Source organism: Cupressus sempervirens, chromosome 8, assembly GCF_028749045.1.
Source record: "Cupressus sempervirens isolate cs-2001-9-10 chromosome 8, ASM2874904v1, whole genome shotgun sequence".
NCBI classification, from domain to species: domain Eukaryota; kingdom Viridiplantae; phylum Streptophyta; class Pinopsida; order Cupressales; family Cupressaceae; genus Cupressus; species Cupressus sempervirens.
Genome location: NC_143125.1, coordinates 692,095,850 through 692,118,901, shown reverse-complemented (window position 1 = coordinate 692,118,901; position 23,052 = coordinate 692,095,850).

The window sequence follows — 23,052 nt, the reverse complement described above, 5'->3', positions numbered from 1 at the left end:
AATTCATTAACCAGTGGAACACATTATTCCAGCGAATAAGTCCCCACTTACCCACGAGCAACATCCAAATTTAGTGGCCCAACTTCTCTTTGATTTAATGTCCACAGATGCGCTCTTTTAAAGACTGAAGTGTTCCATCCCACGGTTCATGTGGGACAAAACATCCAATCCCCGGTGCCATTTTTTTAAGGCTTGACCATCGCAAAATGTATCCTGGCACACTAACATAGTTCTTGGCATCCCATCTTCCTTCTCTGGTGCTTGTGCATTCGAACTCTAGCACTCGTGCAAACCCTTTACAAAGTCTGGCATTCAATTTTGACTATTTCGTCAACACTGGCCATAAAGAAGTGGCCATTACATAAACCATTGGTTGGCTCATTTGTTTTCCTACCATGGTGTTTGGTTTCTAAACACCTAGAGGGGCGTTCCCATAATCGATGTGGGATAATTCACTTCCCTCACCGGCCTTTTCAAAGACATCCATCCCAACAATTGCATCAAGTTTCGATGTCAAGTTTCGGCTACGACATTAATCACTCTGGACAATTGTCACTGTTCTCTTTGCCATTGTTGTTACTCCTTTTTGACCATCATAATCTCAGTCGCTGACCTGCAATAGTCACTTTAGTCCATGCCTTACTTCCTAGTGACAACAATAGAAATAATTCTCGATAGTTGTAAATAAAATTTCAATCCCATCCAACAGGTTTTCCCATGTCAACCTGCTTTGGATGCCAGCTTAGCTTTGGTTAACCCCTTCAACACACAAGTTAATGCCAACTCAACATTCACTAGCTTGGACACAACAACAATGTTTAAAACATTTTCCACATAGCATATAGCAAACCCTACCACTTGGAAACTAGGACCAACCCTGTATTGTGCCACATGCCATCATAGTAGCCTACCACCTCAAATTCTATACGAATCTATACCTCCATGATCTCAGTGTATGACATTGACATGTAATCACCATATAGGCCACATGTTTTGTCTGTATGGTCCATACGACTAGTTAGCTGCCACATCATCCTAGCGTGGTTTTTCCCCTAACATCAGCATTTCCCAACATTAAATTTGACGGTCACTTGACTGTCATTCCCAGGAAATTTTGAACTATTGCAACACCATTTGATCGTCAAATTTAACCTCGCAGTTTGCTACCCAAACCCCCCTCCTAATTTAGTTTTAATTTGATAGTCTGACTTTGGGAGACCATAACTTAGTCATTTAGACTCCAAATTAGGTGTAATTTTAAATTTATTTTGGGTAGAACTTCTTGAACTTTTTAGTGGTGGTGTTATTTTCTAGTTTTGGTGCACAATTTGTTAGAAATTTCATTTTTTGGTGATTGTACCTATCTAATCCTACATTTTGCAACTTCAAACGCTCCATATGGGCTCATCTGGACACATTTTTAGGTTCCATTTTTTTTTGAAAGTGCTTAATTTTTTGTCTGCTTTCCAGATCTGCAATTAGATCATAGGATTATGTAGATAGAAATATCACTTTCAAACTTAGGGCCTTTTTTTGCATTGTATTACTTTGATTACCCTTCAAAATTGTTGTACATATGAGCTATAGTTCTTAGTGATAGATTTGAGTCTCAAAAGGTAGTTGTAACCAACAAAATCAGAAGTCCACTTTGTACATTTTGACAAGTGGCCTCTTGTACACACACTACATATAAAGTGCCCAAATCATACATTAGGGTGGGGGGTTGCTTATTTTTTTTGTATTTTGGGGGTACATTGATTAGTACATCATGGGTGAGGAAAATTTAATTACCTTGAAAACACAAAACTATAAGCAGTGGAGCCAACTGGTTCTCACTTATCTTAGTCAGCATAAAGCATTGTCATATGCAAAAGAACTTTCATACAATGGTGACACAGGTTCCATCATTTGTTGTGCCCTCTTTCTACATATGGATATGGAGGTTATGGATTCACTTGATGACATTAAGTCAATAGATTTATATGATATTTGGATCTATCTTTGGGAGATGTATAGAGATCCACTCTTTCCTCCATTCCCAAAAGATCTTTTACCTCCAGTTGTAGTTGCATCCTCTCAGTTGAGATCTCACCTCCTGATGCTCCTGTTGCTACTACTGATCTAGTTCCAGCCATAGATTCTTCTGAATCAATGTAGTAGGAAACACTATGTCTTCCTACTTCAACTTCATGGAACAACTTACTTCTAGATATTGTAGGTCTGTTCATGGAGTCTCACATTGAAGATGTGGGAGACATCATTGATGATATTCATCTTCTCTTTGTTGAGGTGAATACTTCATCCATTTCCATAGTGATTGGTCCAACACAACAAAGTACACCTTGTCTTCTAGCTCCAACATCAGTGGATGACTTCTTGACAGATATTTCAGATTTGTTCATGGAGTCACACATAGCAGATTTGGGAGACATCTTTGATGAACTACAACTTCTTTTTGATGAAGCAAAATCTTCTTCAGTTGTCACCAGGGCTCACTCTGACCCTCCTATCTATTCTCTACATGATCAATCTTCACAAGTTGATATTGTTGACATTTAGTCAAATTTGTTATTAGTGACAACACTTATTTAGATTCTGTATGGCTACTGAGCTCATTGAACAACCTACAGTATTTGCCATGCATTTCAATAGCCACCAAGAACTATAGTTCCTACTGAGCATTTCAATGGTTACCAAGTGAATTCAATCAGCATGAAGACCAAGAGTTCAACCCACGCATTCTAATGGTTACTGAGCTTTACAGTTTCTACCAAGCTAGCAATCCATGTAAAGTGAAGCTCTTGTTAACTGAGTCATATGTGATGATTAGTGTTTATCGAGTGATTCAGTTTATGATGAGTGACATAGTATTTATCGAGTCACCAGTGTAGACTAAGTTCAAGACTATATTAAAGTGATTAGTATGGATTGAGCTTCTACTTCTACTGAGTGTATGACAATGCTGAGTAATGATAGTGATTGCTAAGTATTAGAACTTCACCAAGTTAGTCTTCAGAACCCAAGTGTCTTCATTTGGGATGACTCTGTAATATTGGTGTTAACTTGTATATTGGCCAACTTTGTAATTATGTAAATTCGATTGATATATAAGTAGTGTATTGTATCATATCCAAGTGTGTCAATAATGTGAAATAGAAGCATGCGAATGTGAATTAGTAGCAGACAAAGTGTATTGTAAGGCCATATCAAAAAAGGAGTAGTAGAGTCATATCTATCACATAAAGGTGATCAGTACTTCAAAGAATCTCTATTAGCAATTTAGTTGTAAGTTAGAGATCAACTGTTTCATTATAATAGGTTAATCAATCTAAATCCTTTCACAAGGTAGACTTAACAGTCTTTCTTAAATCTCTTAACATAGTGCATACTTCACTGTGTGTTTGTAAAACCTCTAACAAGGTGAACCTACTAGTCCTAATTGCTCTTAATAGGGTAGATCATTAGAAGTGATCAATGTAAGCCTTAACAGACCAACTTTATGCTACAGCATTGAAGTTTTGTGGGTATCATCCCCAACTCAATTTTACTTTCTATTTGGAAGGTTTTTGGGTCACCAAATCATTGTGTTCAAGTGTTATGAATGATTTATGTTTTCAGTTTCTCATGCATGCAATTAGATCAATAGATCATAATTGGATTATTACAATTTAGATCTAAATTTGATAAAGTCTTTGAGGTTACAGATTCACCCTTCCCCTCTCAGTAACCTAACATAGTGATGAATATTTCTAACAATTGGTATCAGAGCTTTGTGGTTCTCAGGAGAAAGTTTAACAGCTTGAGCAAAGATCAAGAATATGGAGATATTCAAACTTGATAAGGCAATTGATAATGAAAAATTGGATCTAGAAATGGCCATTGCAAAACTCAAGAAAGCTAAGGACCAACTTTTCCAATCCCTGAAAAGATGGAAGGAACTTGCAAATCAAATGAATGATCATTAGTACATTGAAGAAAGAATTGAAGACTTTTTTCCTTCAAGCAATTCAGATGAAACAAATGATGTAATCAAAGAACTCTTAGAGAAGAATGGTTCCCTGCAAGAAGTAAGAAAGCTCAGAAGAGAACAAGAAATTAAGTTAGTAAGGCTATGCGAAATCTTGGAATAGAGGAACAAGATGAAAGAAGAAATGGATGGAAGAAACAATGAGATCCAGAACCAATCCCTTCAACATGCAGATCTTATGGATCAAATATCCAATGCAAATGAGGAAATCATAAGCTAGAGATAGATCAATGAAAGATTAAGAAATGATCTAAATTTGGAAAGACAAATCAATGAAAGAATAAGAAATGAGCTAAGATCTAAAAACCAAAATGGTGAAGGATTAAAAAATGACCTAAGCACTGAAAAGTAAATCAATGAAAGAATGATGAAATCTCAAGCAGCCATGAATCAATTAAATCAACTGAATGAGTAGAATCTCTATAGACAAAAAGGTAAAGAAAGAATTAGATACAAAGAAGAAGGTGAATCCTCTGAACAAGGTGCTCAAAGGAATCAAGGACCTACTTGTAATCATTATGGTAAGATAGGTCATACATCAAACAAATGTTGGAGTAATGGTGAAGCAAAATTCAATGGTAAATGCTAAAATTGCAATTAGCATGGTCGCAGGGCTAATGAATGCAAAGAGAAACCAAAATTTGAAGACAAGTGTCACAAATACAAGAAACAAGGTCACAAGGTGTCTGAATGTAGAACTAAGCCATTCAATCTAGTAGAGAAAATTGTGAAAGCAACATTTGGTTAGGACTACAACACTTGGTGTAGATGTCATTACTGTGGAGAATATGGACACATTGGCATGAACTGTGTTAAACATCACACAAGGAAGAGAGATACCACCATAAGATGTTTCATTTGTATCAAACTTGGTCATCTAGCCAAGAATTTCATGAATATAGGTAGAGTTGAAGATGAGAAGAAAGCAAAAGTAGATAACATTCAAAAGTAGACAAGGCAGTAATGGATTCCTAAATCTACCAAGGAAGCTAGTTCAAGCAATGATGGTCATGTCACTCAAGAAGTAGGTGACTCCACCATTTCCAACTAAGTTCTTAAGGAAGAACTGGAAGTACATTGTCAAGATCACATCCAAACAGTTCCAATTGAAAGGAAGCAAACATCCATATCAGTATTCAAGATACAAAAGGATCATCAAGTGAGATTAGTATTAGTTATCATCCAGTTGACTTCTCTATCAAGCAACGTTGGGTCATGGACTCTATGGAGTAAAGTCAGGAGTAACAAGAACATGTTTGATTATTGAGTTATGAAGCTTTTACTGAGCAATCCAAATAGATAGTGGATGGTAGGTTGTCAAGCATAATGCCAAGCATGATGTCATCATAGCTACCTTTTTACCAAGCATTAATGGCAAAATTTTAACAAAAAGGTAGGAAATTGAATTCATTTTCACAGAGAATTCTAGGTGTTATTGCAAAGAAGTGAATTGTAGAGCGACCAAGCAACTTTGAGAAAAATTTGTAGTAATTTTTTTCAAAGTTTTCATAGCTTACCGAGTTACCATGGCATCAAGTAGTAGCAGCAAAGAAAAGAAAGGGTCAGAGATGTTGGTTTGAGGAGTAGAATGGAAAGCATCTGATTTTAAACAAAGCACAATCGTAGATTCCTCCAAAAGTACTTCTCATTAACGATATCCAAACTCATTTCAAGTGTGCAATTCAGGAAATTGGAACCCTAGAAATGGATGATGGCCTAGGAGAATTGTGTGTTAATGAGATTCTTAAACCTAAGCATAGACATTTTGAAGACAAGGATTTAATCCACATTCCTCACCTGCCCTAAAGTTTCAAATAAAATAGATTAGATACATCCTAAGCTAAGTTCACAATAGTACGTTATGGCTTTAGCAACTAGTCGTGATCACCAAGAAGATGATTCATCATATCACCAGCCTCCCCATGCTCACTAAAGCCAAAACCACCAAAACCCTAGGTTGGGTTGAGCTAGAAAAGAAAACCCTAGCGGAGTGGGACAACAGAGGTATGAAGATTAGTAGTGTAACTAATGTAGAACTAAAATTCAACATAAATGTGATAGCTCACAAGATTTAAAATTATAGCTATCTCAACAGTGTGTCATGTGAAGCTGTTGACTTGGCATACAAGGTTGTGAAGAACAACTTGTCATATGATCTTGCAGATTTGTTGTTGAAGAAATTCAACAAAAACATGAAAAGTATTAGAACTTCCAAGAAAAACCCTTGCAAATTTGGTTCTTTGTTAATTTTCTTATTTTTCTATGTTCAGAAGTTTTTCCCTTCAAAAGGTACATTAGTATGGAGAAAAGATGTGCTAGTATTATATCAGATTAATGAATATATTTCTAAAATGGGAGAGAACTTTATTAGCATAATGGATAACCATTTTGATGTCTTTAAGGAGAAAATAAATAATAGATTCAGGATACCCAAGAAATTGGTTGAAGGTCACAAAGATGATGTTTGTTTCATGGTAGACTGTGATAGAATCTACATTCAGACAATAAAATCTAGAGTTGTATGGGTAAAACCTCTTCCCTATGAGGTGAATATAGATGAAACCAAAGACATAATTGAAGCCTTGATTAATGAACCTATTGATCCAAGGGAACCACACTTTGGAACATATGATGAGGTAAACACAAGGATAGAGCTGGAGATAAAGCTCCCATAGGCGGTTAACAAAGGTAAGAGGAGGATAGCCAAACTCAAAACAAGCACACCTCTTATGTTGACCGAGGGTAAAGCAGAAGATGTTGAAGAAGTAGAGGATGAAGAGGAATTAAAAAAGGAAGAAGAACCAATGAAGAAGAAAGTCAAGGTGATCATCACCAAGCCACCTAAGCCATCCACTGCAATAGTCACAAGGAGGTCTAGGAAGAAAGGTAGTAAAATTATCTTTAGCAAACCTCCTCCCACCTTCCAAGAAAAAATGAAACAATTGGAAGAAGGTGCAGGTATAACCAACTTCAAATCCTTGAAGTATGAAACAAGAAAAGAGGCTGAGAAGAAACAGGTTGAAGAACTAGTGTTAACCAAAATGGGAAAATGGAAGTATTTGCTAGATCAGATAGCCTCCCAAATCTCTAATGAATTATTAGAGAAAATTGAGCCAAGATGGGACTTTGCTATGCAATCAACAAAAGATATCTATGCACAAACACTAAGGCACTTGCTACCTAGCATAACAGATGTTGAGGTAAAAGAGTCCTTAAAGAAAAATGAAGATAAGATGACTCTTAGATTTAATAGTTTAATTTTGATCAAGGATATAGAGCATGTGGTTAAGAATTCCACAAGCATGTGGAAGCATGTTTATCATTTGCATAAACAAAGTGACTTCCCAGTAGATGTTAAGGATGATGATAGTGATGATGAGGAAGACGAAACTTACACTAAGCCCACACATTTTGACAATGAAGAAGTTGAAGAGGATAGAGAGGAACAAGCTACCAAGGAAGATAAAGAATATGATGAGGAGACTAACCCTATGAAGATAGTAACTGCAATCATTGCCTCACTTCCTCACTCTCCAAGCAAACGAGTAGCCATATCAAGCTTAGAGACAGCTTCAATAAGTTTGATTGTGACCACAATAGATACATCAAGTGTCCAATCACTCTTCACTCCCTCAGAATTCAACACAATAATGATAGAAGTGTCTACCAATTCATCTACTGAGCTGCAAAATCCCTCTTCTTCAGCCACCAAGTTAGCATCATCAACGATTAATACAATATGTTCTACAATTTTGTGTTCTTCTATAGTAAGTACAATTTTGGATACTTCTGTAAGTACTTTAGTTTTGGATTCAATCAGCATACCAGTTAGCATTTCATCTATTAGCACTGTACAAATTTTCACTAGTACTAGTCCTACTATCTCTACTATTGTTTCCATATTGGATTCAAAGGCATTAAGTACAAGGATAGTTGAACCTAAGGTTCAACCGAGTACAAGATTTTTTGGCAAAGAAAAGGAGATAGAGGAGGATATAGGCCTAGATAAGGAGATATAAATTCTCAAATGGGACTTTGATAATATAATTGTGGATCAAATGCATATAGCTAGTCAATCCCTCCAAAAGAAAGCAAAGCAAAGAAATTGAGAGAGGAAAGAGATAGGGAGTACAACATTATTGATGATACCAAGAATATTTTGACCAAGGCTATAGGTGTTGAAGTTGATACTTCTCAACACATTTTGTTGCAATTAGAAGAGGCAATCCAAAAGTTTAATGAGGACACTAGCAGTCAAGATAAATTGATTGAGAAAACAAAAAAGAAATTTGATAATAAAGTACTTGAGCACATTGCTCAGCAAATAGTTATTAACAAGTGGAGCTTTCCTAAATTTTGATCAATCTTGAAACCTCTTACAAAAATGTAACATCACTTTTTGGAAAGTTGTGTGATGTTATCGAGTTCACGAAGGAGATAAAGAGAAAATTGACAAAGATTGATAAAGATCTAAAGGCTAGTGCACAATAGTTGCAAATTTACTCAAGTTCAAGCTCTGCACATCATATGAAAATCAAATTCTTGTCAAATATGTAGGTAGAGCTATTGAGAGAAGAAGCAAGGATCCGATCTACACTGATAGATATTCAAAATATGATCCTTCCTATCATGGATACAATGCAAAAGCATATTATTTATTCAAAAACATTGATCCATGACAATAACTTCTCCATTGTAGACCACATCATATAGCTATCTATAGAAGTGCAAGTTGCTCTACATACGTGCAAATTTTTGCAAGAGAGCTAGGATAAGACATTAGCACTTATTCTCAAGGTACATTCTGATTTTATTTCTCATATTGGTGTCTCCATGTAAATAAGTTTTGAATAAATCTTTGGCATTATTGTCAAAAAGGGGGAGAGACACTTAATATGCTATATATGGGGAGAGATACTTGTTAACTATGTATATTGTATGGGGGAGAATCACAAAGGAAGAAAGTGTATATAGTAGAGAATTTGTAGATATAATATATTGTATATACTTACAAAGGTAAATTTTGAAAAATCTCAAAACAATCTATTCTACCGAGTTAGTAATACATGGTGATGTATATAAGTTTTGGCTAATAAGTGTACTAATGTTAAAGGGCGAGATTGTTGACATTTAGTCAAGTTTTTTATTAGTGACAACACTTATTTAGATTTTGTATAGCTACTGAGCTCATTGAACAATCTACAGTGGTTGCCATGCATTTTAGTAGCCACCGAGCACTACAGTTCCTACCGAGCATTTCAGTGGTTACCAAGTGAATTCAGATAGTGTGAAGTCCAACACTTCAACTCAATCATTCTAGTGGTTACCAAGCTTTGCAATTTCTACCAAGCTAGAAGTTCATGTAAAGTGAAGCTAGTGTTAACCGAGTCGTATGTGATGATTAGTGTTTACTGAGTGATTTAGTTTATGACAAGTGACATAGTATTTACCAAGTCACTAGTACAGATCACGTTCAAGACTATATTGAAGTGATTAGTATGGACCAAGCTTCTACTTCTACCAAGTGCATGATGATGTCGAGTAATGATAGTGGACACCGAATATCAAAACTTCACCAAATCAATCTTTAGAAGCCAAGTGTCCTCATCTGGGCTGACTTTGTAATATTGGTGTTAACTTGTATATTGGTCGATTTTGTAATTATGTAAATTGGATTGATATATATGTAATGTAATGTATCATATCCAAGTGTGTCAATAATGTGAAATAGAAGCATATGAATGTGAATTAGCAGTAGAAAAAGTGTATTGTAAGGCCATATCAGAAAAGGAGCAGCATAATCATATTATCACATAAACGTGATAAGTACTACAAATAATTTCTATCATCAATTCAGTTGTAAGTTAGAGATCAACTATCTCATTCTAATAGGTGAATCAGTCTAATTCCTTTCACAAGGTAAACTTAACAATCTTTCTTAAATCTCTTAACATAGTTCATACTTCATTGTGTGTTTGTAAAACCTCTAACAAGGTGGACCTAGTAGTCCTAATTGCTCCTAACAGGGCAAATCAATAGAAGTGATCAATGTAATCCTTAACCGACCAACTTTATGTTGTTGTATTGAAGTTTTATGGATATCATCCCCACCCCAATTTTACTTTCTATTTGGAAGGCTTCTGGGTCACCAAATAATTGTGTTTAAGTGTTATGAATGATTTATGTTTTTAGTTTCTCATGCATGCAATTAGATCAATATATGATAATTGGATTATTACAATTAAGATCTAAATCTAATAAAGTTTTTGAGATTATAGATTCACCCCTCCCCTTTCAGTAACCTAGCATAGTCTTGAATATTTCCAATAGATATGATTGTGGATCCTTATGTATAATAGTTGCAGGAGGTCTCTTTATCATTCAAGAAGACAATTGGTTCTTTGGGGCATGTTCTACATCCATCCTTACTAGATCTGCACTCGTTATTTTTAGCAGTATTGGAAGGGGCAATAGTTAGTATCAACGTAGGGACAATAGAGAAAACTTTAGAGACACCATTCATCTAAGGGATTCTTTCTACACATAGGGGAAGCATCTCACCTATACCTCTATCATTGCTTCTTCCAAAGGGGAGGAACATTATTCAGTAGTCATGGATCAACTTCTACATTGGAGTAGCTATCACTGATAGACATTCTACATTTCAGGGGGGGGGACTACCTTGTCTCCTTCTTCTTCTCTTTTATGGGGGGCCTTTTCCTCTTATGAGGTTTTGTCCTTCTACTTCTCTTTTGTATATACTTGATGTATGTCGTAATGGGGGGTCTTGATTACTCCATCCATCCATGCATCTTGATTTCTAATCTCTCTTTTTGGGGAAGGGTTTTTCCCTCTTTCTCTACTTTATAGATATTGCACTGCATTTTGTACATGGCTACCTAACATGGCCTAGTAGCCGGGACCCATTATGCATTCTTCATCCTAGCATTCATAAGCTTAAGTGCATTCCCCTCAGTTGGACTTAAGGGGGGGTGTTGGTGTAAATAAGTATTCACTATTTACACTTTAATTAAGTTTACTTAGGTCAATGCAATATTATTTTATTATTTATTAGTTTGACACCTAGGAATTTGTGTACTTATATGAGTTTTCATGTTGACAACATATAAGTAACCAACTCTAATTCAATACATGGTGTCTACAATGCTAGAGTTTTCATAATTAATTGATTTGTCATGTAGACAATACAATTATTCATACTTCTATTTTAGCAAATGGTGTCTACAACATAATTTTGCATGCTACACCTTTCTAGGCTTATTCTCTCATCATCACACTTACTCCTATGCTTAATGGAGGATAATTCACACTTGGTGGACATATGCCTAGTTGTAAGACTTATTAGTGTACTGATTCCTAGGCATTCTAGAAGCATTCTAGAGGCCTTTATATTCAAGAACTCCTAGTGTGTATGTACATTATAGAACATTGAATGACAATAAATCAATTTTGGATATTGTTATTCTAATCATACCCATTTAGTCTACTGTTATGCTTGTGCTTGAGTTCCTTGATCTTGGGTGATTTTACCCTAAGGAAAATTCTTACAATTATTATGATGCAATCAAGGTTGGACCTTTTGATCTCCTTTATAAGGACGATCTCTCTTTGTAATTCTTAATTGATTCATTTTTGATAATAACAATATTTTTTTTGCTCATCAAGAATGTCTCATCTATAGATTTGGCAGTTCCAACCTCCACAAATTTTGCTTCTCTCGTTTTGTGACTGGTGTTTGCATGCAAGTGATTCTTGGGAGCTGTGGGGTTGATCTTTCATCAACTTCAACAGACTAGACATATGTAAATTCTTAAAATTTTAAATTCTCCATTTGGGTGCACCGAATCAGAATTGTGAATAGGAATACATATTCCTATTCCAATTTTAATATATTTTAGAAAACATAATTTTTGGGTTTGCGAATTTCCCATCAAATTCTAAGTGAATCAGACAAGAATAGGAATATGTATTCTTATTTTCTATTCTAGAATACGTATTCCTATTCTTATATTCTTATTCCTGTAGCTAAATAGACCTTATATATTAATGACTATAAAGAAAAAAGTAACATGAAGTCAACAATATGCTTCAAAAGTAGTGATTGTGATATCAAGCTTCCTTTGTAATAAACATGGTCATTAACAAGAATTAATGTAATGAAATAACGATGTTGAGAACATTTTTCAAAGCAACAATCATTTAATTGTATGAAAGAATACACACAATCTCACTACCATGTCAATGCATTGAATGAGACATTTGTAACAAATGAATACACAAAGATCAAAGGATTCAAAATCAATGAATAAAAGTGAACAACCATGTGTATAAGGCAATGATGTGTTTCCAACAAAAAAGATGTTAACAACATTAGTCAATGAAGTGCCCCAAAATTACCAATCAAATATGCCACATCAATTGTATTGTAATGAAGGTGAAAATCCTAGTCAGTAATCTTGTAGAGACGACATCTATATGTGTTAAAGCTTGATATAAATTATTCAATAATAAGTCTAAATAGAGTTATACATGGCAACAACTTGAATATATAAATTATTTAGTAATAATGCTCGTGCGTTGAAATGGAAGATGAATCAATAACAAGAAGTAATGCTAGATTAAAGAAGCTGATAACCTTTATTTTAAATGCAACACATTGAATGATACACAAGGTTGGAGTTTATGACAAATTTGATCAGAAGATATATGTGCATCAATCGTATCAGAAATAAAAAATGATGAGGTAGGCTGATATGCTGAATAACAAATGATGTGTAAAGCCAAAGTATCATGGTATGACAGATCAAACTTATTGAAACGAGACAAATACAGACAAAAAAGTATTGAAGACAAAAAAAGAAAATAGGTCAAACTTTTTTTTCATTTTAGATTCACGAAACGTAGTAATTTTTTTTTCCAATATTTTTCTTGTTTTTGACTACAGACTATGCAGATGATGAAGATCAAATGTTGAAATTTTTAGAAAAATCTATGATATTTTTGATTTTTGAAAATTGGTCAACTATATAGTTTGTAGGGAGGATAGCCGTGTGAAAATCACTACGTTTTCATGATTCTAGAGAATTTTTTTTTGACTTTGTTTTGTCTTTAGTGCATTTTGTCTAGAGATTAGCCTCTCCTAAAATGACATACATATCATGACATAAGTAAGTGCATCCAAAATTTGAAACGAAACTTACAAAATGATTCGTCCATAATATGCAAACAAGTCAAATATATTAAATTCCAAGTATCCTAAGATTGAATGATGCTATTAAAATAAAATTTGATAAAAGGTTTACAAAGACATGCCCAGTAAGACTAAAGTAATACTTTAGGAGGAATTAATTTCAATAAAAAGTTGTAATTTATTTATGAACTGATATGACTTTTGAAATTAAAAAGTCACATCCTAATATGTGTGAGATATTTAAGATAAATAAAACATTATTAAAAGATATTAGATGTTTTAAGAGAAAGGAAGAAGTGTAGTGAAGAATGTATGAGAAGAATGAATGAAATAAAATAAGGGAGTAAAGAATATATAAAAAAGGATTGAAGTTAGATTTAAGAAGATGTACAATATATAAAGGGAAGATTTTAATCATATATACAGAAGAGTGAGTAGAGTGAAAGAAAGAAAGAATGATATTGTATAATCAAAATTTTAACTAATATTTATATAAATATATATATTCTTTAGAGTATAGGGAAGATTGAGAAGTAAAGTTTAGAGTTATTGCTGACTTCAAGAAAAAATATGGATAAATTTTATATAGAGATAAGAAGGGAATTTGTGTGTTTGAATTGTTCATCATCAGTTGAAAATAAACAACAAATTATCAAGGTGGAATAGAAGTGTGTGTGCAATGGGTTGGTTCTCACAAAGGCAAGCAGTGGGGGTTAGTGCTTCTAATAGGTCGGTGCCTATGAAGTGTGGGAGTTGGAGCTTTTAGTGAGCCAATACTCATAAATATAGAGGTCATAGCCTTTAGTAGGTTGAAGCCTATAATACATTGTAAAAGAAAAAAGTTAAATATTAAATCATTTATTTTTGTGGTTTTCTCACGCATTGGGTACGTAAATCTTGTGTTATCGTGTTCATGAGCATGATTGGTCATTTCACTATTTGAAGTTATTGTTTGGATAAAAGTTTTAAATTGGAAAAGCTAGCTATTATTAGACTGATTCACCCCCCCTCTCAGTATAATCGTGTGCTCTTCAAAAATAAATGATTTTTATAAACCTTGTTTGATAATGTAAGAATGTTGTCTTAATGAATGTGTTGATGAATTATTGATGAATGTTGTGTATTAATGAATTTTATGTCATATTAATAAATATTATGTGATTATAATGATTGAATATTATAGTTCATAAATGGATGAGTGAATGAATGATTTATGTAATTAGATGTTAATGGAGAATTTATAGTGATTATAAAGGGGAGGGGCCAAATGAGCTTCTACCTTCACGTGGTTGGCCTTGTTAAGTAAAGAATATTAAAGTATTCTCAAAACTAAGTGAAGCTCAAACTAAACCAATCAACACCTGCCCATTTCATTTTGAAAGTTGGAGATGTTCATCTTTCAATAATTTTGGAGATTATGCACATAGTCTTGAAGAATTGTAAAAAAAACAACTAGGAAACATAAAATTTTCTAATGTGTCTCAGCTAATTTGATTAGAAGTCTTTGAGTATTTGAGTTACGATAGTTCAACAAGGGGCAATGATTGTCTATATCGAAGACATTCTTGATGTTATCAAGCATGCCTTCGATATAGAGACAATTGAGGTTGAAGATAAATGCATGCTCATATTCTCTCATTTTTAATGATGTTGAAGACATGGTTGGAGATTGTAGTCGTGAAGAAATAAAGGAAAGTAAAAAGAAAATGTATTCATCCTTGATATAGTTGACTATCCTCATTTTTACATTTCTATATAGTAAATTTGTATTGTCCATTTGTACTTTTACTTTTCACAAATTCATTTAATCATTCACAACTTAACTTGTGCATGTAAAACTTGTAATAATAAACATAACACAATATTTGTTACCCATAAACCCTCCAAGGTGAAGGTAAAAATGGGGTGGCCATGACACCGACAAATCTTCACTATTGCAGTAATAAAGTTAACTTGTTAGGGTTATAATTTTTAACCATAAAATATGATCTACCTTGTGAAGGGTATACCCTATTAAAAGCTTAAGAAACCCTCCAAGGTGAAGGTATAAATGGGGTGGGGATGACACCCATAAATCTTCACTACTACAGTAATAAAGTTAACCTGTTAGGGTTATAATATTTGATCATAAAACATGATCTACCTTGTGAGGGGTCTACCCTGTTAAAAGCTTAAGAGGCCAATAGGTCTCAACTTGTTAGAGGATTTAACACTTACAATAAAGTAAGGACTCTATTTGGAGATTTACAAAGATATGTTAAGACTACTCTGTTAAGAGATTTACCTTGATTCAAGTTGGTTAGAATTGATTTAGTATCCGACTCTCAATATGCTCTATAAGCTGATTTCAAGTCTTCTTCTTGTTAATTAATCCTCTCCTTTGATCTAATAATATTTTTCTTCCCTTTCATTGCTCTAATTAGGCCACTTTATTTGTTAAGTGATAATAGAACCCTTTCATTGACTTATGATCTAATCTCAACCCTTCACTTCACTATTCACATATTACTCCTTGTTCACATGCATACACGTCTCTTCTTCATGCCACACGATCTAGTTTAATATCTCCTCTATTTAAAGAGTTATGTAAAGAGTTTTCTAGATGCTTGCATAATTAGCCTCTCAATTTGAATCATTGATCACAAAACATAGGGATCTGTAATCCACATCATTCACGCATAAAACTCTACAAATATTAAATATTCCTTCCATGTTGGCTTAAAAATGATTTACCTCAAAATCTATTCTATTCCTAACTTTTATGTAAACTCTGCATTGTTTGACCTTTACTATTTTTTGACACTCGACATTGTTGTTGCTCGGTCTATATTGTACTCAATACATACTATGTAACTCGTCACTTGTATCCTTGAAATTGCTCGGTTGATGTTGAGCTCAGTTTGTATAGAAAATACTTGGTGACCATACACTTACTTGGCTCCTATAGAGCTTGGTACATACTCACTAATGTACATGACTCGACCTATATAGAGTAGCTTGGTCACAATGATGACTATCTGATTCTACCTTGTAAATGATTACGTGTTTGATACTAATAGACAACAATAGTTAGAGATACCAACAATCTCCCCCCTTGATATTAGTGGAAAAAACACTTTGTCATATTTACATAATGACAAATACAATCTAATATAAAATCTCTCCCTAAGTCTTATGACTTATGCAAAAAATGAATAATGAATAAAAAACATAAAATGAATATGATAACAAATTCATTTCCCTCTTACAAATATATTTCCCAAATCCAATTCTCCCTTATTTTTGAAAACTTATGTCACGACTGCTAGTGTGAAATGGGTGTAAGCAATCCAAATTTATCAATGAATGTCTTATGAACCTGGGTGATCATGGACAATGCATGATCCCATGTGGCTCTTTTTGCTTCCAGCATGTGATTATGCAACTATTGTAGCTAAATCAATTAAACTACCAGCCACTAAAAGATTGTAATCTTCTTTGATTACATCCTAGGTTGATTGTAGCTCCCTTTGCATGACCTCCAAATGAGGTATCGACATTTCTTGAATAGAGATCAATTTAGATCTTATGTTGTTGTCAGTTGTTTAAAGTTCGACCAATGTTCCTTGAGCATACTGACTGTGAAATAATGTTGATGGATCTCTTTATCTTAGCATGAAGCTAGTTTATTTGTGCCTGGAGATCACATGTGAATCTTGGCACGTCTAAAAAAATGTTGTACAAATATTGTACCTTATGTATTAGTTCTATCATAACCTATATTTTCTCTTGCAATTGCACTTTCTGCTCAGTAATGGTTATGGAAACATTGTCCACAACCTTATTCTCAAATATTATTGTAGACCAAACCACCAATTTCTCATTTGACTCCATATTACCAACATTGACTTCTTCAACAATATTTATGAGCTGGGTAATGATTGAGGCCTCTTCATCAAAATTTTGAATGTCAAAAGCATCAACAAAAATGTTTTTCACATCCTAGAGTACATGCTTTTTCTTATGCTATCTGCTTAGCTCTTGCCATTTCTTCTTCACCAAAACCTTTTGTAACAAAATTGTTTGTTCCAAAGTAAGATTTTCCAATTCTAATTGTGGCATCTCAATTTTTTCATCTAGACTAACTTCAATATCTAGTGAAGTATCTTTTATTGATTTTCCTCTTCTACTTAGTGAAGGAGTGTTGTTGGTTGACATTTCTTTGGGAGTTGGTCATGGAGTTTCACCACTTGATCATATTGGTGCATCAATGCCTAAAAAAACAATGGTTGCACTTGGTTCAACTCTACTTATTTCTTTTTTTCTTTCAATATGAGAGGCTAAAATAGTCTTACTATCTACACTTTTTTCTTTTACCTTGGTTCCTACCTCTGTATCTATGAGCCTTGATTTCTCAACCTCTAGAGTGTCACGGGTGTCGACATGTACTGGTGACATGCTTCTGTGTTAACTTGTCACACCTAAGCTTTCTCCACTTCTATAATCATCTTTGATGTTTACAATTTCTTTCTCTATCTCTACTCCCTTGGTTGATAGCCCAAGAATGCTGGTCCAAATTAATTCATCTTGTTGTGCTAAAAATTCCATTTTATTCTGTAAGATAATAAAAAATCTATATTTAGGAACGAATCCACTCCTATAATTTACCAAAAAACATTTCTTGTTGCTCCTGGGATAGATCATGCATGACTCTGACTAATGTGTCACTTCTTATCTTTCTCTCTTCTTCCTCTATCTACTGCCATCTTCTTTTTAATCTCTCATATGAGTCCTTAGGTATCTTCTTCTCAATTTCACTAGGAGCTAGCTTATGATTAGTAATCATATCCACCATAACCTCCTCAATTTTGGTTATGTCAGCTTTATCCAATGTATCATACTTTACACATCTAAAGTTGAATAATCTTGAAGATCTGCATAGATCTAGACATACCTCTTCAATAAACTTAAGATAGCCCATTAGGTGGTCTTTTGACCAATCTCCTTCTCTTATTTTTGGAGGCACTAGGCTATGTAGTCTCTGCTACTCTCTTTTTTTGTAGTCTGCTCGACACTAGCAGTTGCCTTGGTTCTTGGCTTATTTCGTGGTGGAGGAAAGAAGGGTGCCACTACTAGTTTCTTCTTGGTTCCTTGAGCCTTCTTTCCTAGTGGAGTGATAAGAACTAAGGCTTTACCCTTGTCTCCTTTTTCTTTTTGTTCTTCCTCATCACCATTGTCTTTTTCTTCATCCTCTCCAAGACCTTGTGTTAGCTGTAGTGGTTCCTTTCCCTTACTTAGGGTGCCTAATTTTGCTTCTAGGTCTTCAATCATTCTTTTTCATTTCTTCTCCTTATGCACTATCTTGATATTTATAGTTATTCTTACTTTAGCTTCCTCATATTTCCCAAAAGGTTCAACCTTAGTGTCTATCTCTTCTTTTAATAGTGCAACAATATTTACACTCACCATATCACCTTTAATTTCATAGTAAAAAAATTGTAGCCATGCCTTCCTCGGCTTTACTGCCTACACAAATGTGTTGTCTATATCTACAAGAAACCATATGTCACTGTAATACCTTGTGACCAATTCTTTAGGTATCCTCATCCTCATTTTCATTCTTTGCTTAACTTCCTCAAAGTAAGCATCCACGACATTCTCAAAATTTGTTCCTAATTGAGTAATGTATTCATATAACTATCTCACCATTTATTTGTCTTGTTCCAAAACAATATCACTAACACCAAGAAAATATTTTTGGATATAAAAGAAAATGGATACAATGAGGCATCCAAACTTACATATTGAATTCTTTTCTTTTCTTATAGATGACAAATTCTCTGCTAGTTGCAGTCTTTGCAGCTAGGCAAGATTGTATTCATGATCTATCATCACTATCTTCCACGCTTGATCCACTGCCACACATGAAAAACTGTTCAATTTGTTTGACTGGTAAAATTTGTGAGCTACAACCCACACGAAAAATTTGATCAATGGATCAAAAATGTTTGTAATTGATAAACCTCGTCCATTCCACTTAGCTCGTATGTTTGCCTCAACTTCTTCATGATACAAGCATCACATGATTTTCTTCTTATTTAGGGTTGGATAGCCTGTCACTCCATGAATCATTTTCTTCATGATCTCCACAGGTCCATTTTGTAGCCAATACTTCATATCATGGATTCTGCTCAAGACAATTTTAATCCATTTGATCTTGAAATTCTTTGAGAATTCTAGGGCACAATTTAACCCTTTCCTTTCAAGAACTTTGAATTCATCCTTCAAGATTCATCTATTGCATAACTTCTCATATGCTTCTTTGATATCATAGTCTCCCACTTGTTTGATCTTACACATATAACAACTCCTAACATCATGGACCATAATAACTTTGGGTGGTATCGAGGATTACACACCCATTAAATCTCCTTTCATTGCAATTTCTGGAATAACACGAAACTTTGGTGGAGGACAAGTGTGACTCTTTACCAATTGAATTTTACTAACCTCTTGGCTCATTCTATAGTAGATGAAGCTACCACATTCATTGTTAGGGTTCAAAGTATTTTCTTTCTCCTTTGAATTACTTGGCATAGTTTAGATCTCCACTTGTTCAAGCTTATCGTCTAGATCACTCTTGAAATATTTTGCTATTCACTTAAATCACCAAATCACTTTGTTCTCTTGAAATCTGTGTGCAAGGTATGAGATAATGTCTTCAAAAGTTAATATATACCTTCTTTTGATTGATTTAGGGTCTTAATTAATGTTGTGTACTCAAGTAGGTGGAAGCTAGCTGTCTCAGTTGATATTGGTGCCTTTGAACTAGGTCTTTACTTTACAGCTTGATCTCTTCCATATCGCTTGGTCTCTACCATTTTACTCAGTTTCTACCATTTCACTTCTAAAGTGCTCGGTCTATGTTGCAATGCTCAGTCAACATAGACAATTTTACTGATGTTTGGCAATCCTCCATACATATGTTCTTATGTGTCTTCATATATGCAAATATGAACTTTGGCACATTTCATGTAAGGAATTGATATATGATATATCAATTAAATATATAGTTCCATACATACCTTTCTTGCTTAGTTTGAGATGACATGATCATCTTATCCATTATATTGGGTGACCTCAGCTCCATTTCTTCTACTATTTCCATCTTTTGCTCTCTTTTTCCATTTTTGATTCATTTCCTTCTTAATTATCTCAATGTCTACTTTGCCTTTGCCTTTTTCTTTTATTTTATTTGATGAATGTTCTTGAGTCCTGAAATTCTTGCCTGGATGTCCAAACTTGTGACATTTGGAACATGCATTATTAGGTGTGTAACATTTCCTCTAATTTGTCTAGTAAGGTTTTGTCTAAGATTTGCATTCATATGCTATATGCCCATGTTTCTAATAGTTAGAGCAGTATCCTTCAAATCTAGGTGTAGTAGATGCATTCCTAATTCTTGACCTACACTCATGTATTTCATGTCCTTGTTTCTTGTAGTAAAAACAATAACCAGTAAACTTAGGTTTAGGATTTTGCATACCATGTTTTCTTTGACAAATGTTTGCCATATGACCAAGTTTTCGACCAAGTTTTCCATAGTGATAGCATGCTAGTTTTTTCTTTAACTTTGCATTCTTCAACTCTACATTCTTGGATGATTCTCCTTGCTCAGTGCATGAATGTACTAACCCATTAGAACAACTAGATGACTTCATAAGTTCTTCAAAGTATTTTATTGCCTCTTTAGGTCTATTAGATCTCTCCATAGATTCTTTCTCAATTATTAGTTCATTCTTTAATATGTCCTTTTGTGGTTTGAGATTTTTAATTTCCATGTCCTTGTGATCCAATTCTTGATTTGCAAGCATTAGTTCATTCATCATGTCCAGTTGTGTGTTTGCGAGCTTCTGCACATCTGATATCCTTTCTTCAAGTCTTGTAGCCATTACTCTTTTGTCTTCTTTAGCCACAATCCTATCTTCTTCAACTTTCTTCTTTAGTTCAACCACTTCACATAATCTTACTGATTAGATTTCATGTTCTCTTTTTAGTCTGCTTATTTCTTCATTCAAGAGTTTGTTCTTTTCAAGTAGATTTATAGATGTTTTGTCATTTGGTTTGATTGATTCAAATAGTCCTTTAGTCTCAACTTCTTCATAGGAAAATTATTTTATCTAGATAGCAATTTCCTTTCTCTTTTTAGGGATTCCTTCAGAACTTGTCTTGCTTTCTCCAGTTTCTACAGTACGAGTTGGATGTCAATTGCCCAATTGTCAATAACCTTGTCTAGTTTAAAAGCCTCCATCTCCAAGATCAAATCTCCAAGCGATTAAGATTCTATCAGAGATCCAATGCTCTGATACCAATTGTTAGTTGATGGAGGTATAAACATGGTAACAAGATATTGAGGGGGGGGGGGAGGTCAGTCATAATCTTAAGCACTTTTAGTTTTCACAAATTTATTCAATCATTCACCAATTAACTTGTGCATGTAAAACTTATAATAATAAAGTTGTTGCAACATGTAAACGTGATCTATCACATGCATGAAAATAAACACATAACACAATATTGTTACCCAAATACCCTCCAAGGTGAAGGTAGAACTGGGGTGGGGATGACACACACAAATATTCACTACTGTAGTAATAAAGTTAACCTGTTAGGGTTATAATGTTTGATCATAAAATATGATCTACCCTGTGAGGGGTCTACCTTGTTAAAAGCTTAAGAGAACACTATGTCTCACCTTGTTAGAGGATTTAACACTTACAATAAAGTAGGGACCTATTAGGAGATGTACAAAGATATATTAAAACCACTCTATTAAGAGATTTACCCTATATCCAGTTGGTTAGAACTGATTTAGTACTTGACTCTCAATATGCTTTGTAAGCTAATTTCGAGTCTTCTCCTTGATAACTAATCCTCTTCTCTGATCTAATAATACTTGTCTTCCCTTTTACTACTTTGATTAGGTCATTTTCTCTATTAAGTGATAACAAAACCCTTTCATTGACTTTTGATCTGATCTCAATCCTTCACTTCACTATTCACATATTAATCCTTGTTCGCATGCATACATTTCTCTTCTTCATGCCACACAATCTAGGCTAGGATTTCCTCTATTTAAAGAGTTTCATAAAGAGTTTTCTAGATGCTTCCATAATTAGCCTCTCCATCTGAATCGTTGATCAAAAAATATAGAGATCTGTAATCCACATCATTCACATGTAAAACTCTCTATAACAAACTCTACAAATACTAAATATTCCTTTCATGTCAGCTTGAAAATGATTCACCTTAAAATCTGTTCCATTCTTGACTTTTATGTAAACTTTGCATTGCTCGACCTTTATTGTTTTTAACACTCGACATTATTGTTTCTTGGTCTATATTGTGCTTCGCACATACTATATAACTCATCACTTGTATTTTTGAAATTACTCTGTCTATGTTGAGCTCGATTCATATAGAAAATACACAGTGACCATACACTTACTTGGCTCCTATAGAGCTCAGTACATACTTATTTATGTACATGACTCGACCTATATAGAGTAGCTTGGTCGTACTGATGACCGTTTGACTTAGTCTTGTAAATGACTAAGTGTTTGACACTAATAGACAACAATAGTTAGAGATACCAACACTTACATCCCCATATTAGGACAACTAACATGACATTAGGACTAGCATCCACCTCCACCTCAAAAAAATGTTACAGATTTGGAATAGTCATCACAAGTCTATTGTTAATTTTCTTCTTCAACAATCCAAATGCTTGATGCTGCATACTAGCCCATTTGAAGCTCTTTATGTGACCTAT